At 42.0% G+C, this 3,625-nt stretch overlaps 1 non-coding gene across 1 annotated transcript; it reads right to left on the bottom strand.

Moving 5' to 3' along the window:
- Positions 1-754: 754 nt before the first annotated feature.
- Positions 755-827, bottom strand: Trnar-ucg (transfer RNA arginine (anticodon UCG)). The gene has a single exon. It is a non-coding gene; the product is annotated as a tRNA-Arg (tRNA).
- Positions 828-3,625: the final 2,798 nt, after the last annotated feature.

The following is a 3,625-nucleotide window of genomic DNA, read 5'->3' as shown; positions in this document are numbered from 1 at the left end:
TTGTGTATGTATTGCACTTTTCTGTTAAATACGCCTTCTTCTATTCTTTTTTGTTGGAATGTTATCTTGTGTTTTTTTTTTTTTGCCCCTCCCCTCTACAATGCTGTAAAGCCCTGAGGGTACAATAAATAAATAAATAAATAAATAATAAATAAATAAATAGGGAGGCGAGGCACAATTAGCGAGCAGATACCACTAAACTTGGTAAAACATCGACGAGATTCACTTGTAAAAATGTTCGAAGCAGCGGATGATCGCAGTCCCGAAAATAGAAAAAACGAGACACCCGGCCAATTGTCTAATAAAGAGATGCACCAACACAAGACCACCTGCGCAAGCTGGTCTAAAAACATTGTCACGCCTCATCGAGGCCACGCGGATGCCAAGTTGTTTTCGACCTGTACTAAGATAGACCGAACATAATCAAAAAGAAAGACAACGATAAGTCCAACGCATCGACAACGTCACCATCTAGACAACATTGCAGGTTGAGGCCACGCGGACGTACATCAACCTGCAATGTTGTCTAGGTGGTGACGTTGTCGATGCGTTGGACTTATCGTTCTCTTTCTTTTTTCTTATGTTCGGTCCATCTTAGTACAGGTCGAAAACAACTTGGCATCCATTAGCAGAAATTTGGAACTATGGACCATCATTTCCGACTTCTAATAATTGGCGTACACAGAACTCGTGCACTCTTGCAGCGGCATCTGTACGCAGAGGCTCTAAGGCTAGGGTAACGTAAAAAAAAAGTCGTCCGCGACAGGACTCGAACCTGCAATCTTCTGATCCGAAGTCAGACGCCTTATCCATTAGGCCACATGGATTTTTTTTGCTCATTATTGCCTTGACTCAAACAGTACATAAAAAAAGAAGTGTACAACAATGCAAAAGGTCAGATCACTAGCACTCGGTTAGAACGTTAATATTAAAAAGTACTTAGCTTTAACAAGTTCATCTAGAACTGTTATCCACTCTGAGGGATCACTTAGTGCATTAAACACATCACGCATATAGATTACTTCTTCCAAAAAGTAATGATTTGCCGGAAACACTTTCAAATGCGCATGTCTGACGTCCATTCTCGTGCGCCAGACACTATGCATACACATAAGCATAAACATATCGCATGGCGCTTCATCACCTACCGTGCATGGCAGGTAGCGAATTCCGAAAGGGCTTAAAGGCAAGTCTTTTTTAAAGTCCGTTAAAGCACATCCCAAAGGAAAATCGAGTCATGACAGTCCAGAAATATGTGGTCGATGGTTTCCGGTTTTCTGCAAATAAGACAGTCAACCGATCATGGAACAAAGAGGCCTTTGCTCTGCAACCATGGCTTTGTAGGGAGGGTTCCCGTGTGCAGTTGAAAAAAGAAAGATTCATTGACGGTTTCACTGGCATTCGTTTTACCCGTTTGAGCACATCACGTTCAGGGCCCAAGTGGTATAATCCCCGATACATTGGAACCGGCAAAAAAACATCTAGTAGATCTCTATACAAACCTTTACGCGCTACAACCGCTAAGTACAGTAAGGAAAATCTTGCCTTAAGAATCTCCATTGAGGCTACAACTTCACGTAAGAAGGCAGACAATTTCGGTGTTCCCAAGGAATGCGTTGAAATTACGTAGTCTTGCAATGAATCTCGCAATCGCACTTGGATTACCGAGCGAAGAAAAGGGTCACTCTGGTCCCGTAAGAAAAGAAATCTTGTTACAATCTGCTTGAAAAATAAATGAGATAACGCGAGACCACCGTTTTTAACCCGAAGAAAAAGATTGGATCGGGTCGTGCGCTCCCAAGCTGATCCCCAGATAAACACTGCAAAAACCCTGTGCAGCTTTTGAACTGATACTCTAGCCATGCTTAAAACGTGTAGCACATAATAGACTTTAGCGATCAGAAAGACGTTACAAGCAGCTGCTCTTGCAAACATGGAAAAATTATGTCACCCCACTTTTCTGTTTGCAGTTTTACTCTTTTGCTTCGTCTGTCCAGTAGTCTTTACTTCCTTTGTATTGATCGAGAGGCGCTCCTAAATGGTTTCCAGGGATTGTGCTGAAAAGTATACTGCCTACCATATCTGGAGTATGCTCCCAGTTTCCATGCCAGAAGCCGAGACATTTTCTCCAGCTAATCATGCTTCCAGTTGCATTACAGACATCCTTAGCCTCTTCAATGATTTCTTGAACACTCTGCTCATCTGTGCAAAAGACAGCTACGTCATCCGCATAAGCGAGTACTTTGACTTCACTATTGAAAAAAGTGTAGCCATGAATACTTGGATTCCCAAGAACTTTTAAACAAAAGGGTTCTAAATACAGATCAAAAAGGAGGGACGACAGACAGCATCCCTGTTTAACAGAGGCTTCAATTGCAATGCATTCACCCCATTTTCTGTTTATCACTAACCGCGCTGTGCATTTGTCATATACCATTCTAACACCATCCAGAATTACTGATCCCACATTCACATGTTCCAGTATTAAAAACAATATCTCGTGTATCACTCTATCAAAAGCCTTATTTAAGTCTAGTTGAACCATTGCACTTCGACCTTCCATGGCATCACAACATTCGAGAACTGTTCTTGCTATGTGAATATTTGTAAAAATGGATCTGCCTTTAATTCCACAGGTCTGGTGAGGACCAACAAGGGACTTTATCACACTTTGTAAGCGGCGAGCTAAAACTTTCATGTAGACCTTGTAATCGGTGTTTGTTAAGCTTATCGGTCTATATGCTTCTACTGAAAGCAGTTTCGATGGTTCTTTAGTTTTGGGAATCAGTATAACGTGAGATGTTCGAAAAGACGAAGGTATAAGTTTATCATAGCATTCAAGTATAACTCGATGCAGCGCTTCTGCCAATTCGCTTTTAAAAAACTTGTACACCGCGGCTCCAAGACCATCTGGCCCAGGAGACTTCCCGGAGCTCAGTTCTTCTATGGCTTGCTCAACTTCTGAGACCGTTATCGGCCTTTCAAGTGATAGCCTTATTCATCATCTAGTTTAGGCCTAAGTGACAAAAACACATTCCTAGATCTTTCGGTGTCACATGTTTTAAGGCTGAAAAGGTTTCTGTAGTATTCGGTGAAAGCAAGCTCTATTTGTTCAGTCCCGCGGGTAATGCTGTTCCGAAAACAATTTTCGCTAATCTCCTTCGACAAGGCATGTCTTTTCTCTTCACTGAGTGCTCGCTTGATGGGCGTCTCACCCAACCAAAGCCGCTCACACCTAGCTCTTATCATCGCTCCGCGGTACCTTTCCGTATCTATCGCCTCAAGCTTCGCCTTTACTTCTTTTATTTCTTTCATGAACAAGCCAGGTTTGCTGCTTTCTGCATCAAGCATGTACTCTAGCGTGCTAAGCAGTTGCTTTTCTTGCTGCTTTTCTTTTTGCCTTAACACGCTCGCTCTTTCCAAGGCGCCGATCTTGAATTCGCATTTAAATTGTTCCCAAAGTCCCACGAAATTATTTGTTTGATTCGACAGCATATCCTCGATATACTTCTTTATCTTTTCAACAAAAATTTCATCCTCTAGTAATTTGCTGTTGAATTTCCACAGCTCCCAGCTAAACCTCGAACACTTTTTCTTAGTTCCTAAGGTAACCATCACTAATGAA

This window comes from Rhipicephalus sanguineus, unplaced genomic scaffold (genome assembly GCF_013339695.2).
Source record: "Rhipicephalus sanguineus isolate Rsan-2018 unplaced genomic scaffold, BIME_Rsan_1.4 Seq1129, whole genome shotgun sequence".
Lineage (NCBI taxonomy): Eukaryota > Metazoa > Arthropoda > Arachnida > Ixodida > Ixodidae > Rhipicephalus > Rhipicephalus sanguineus.
This window is presented reverse-complemented; position numbering and strand designations above follow the sequence as displayed.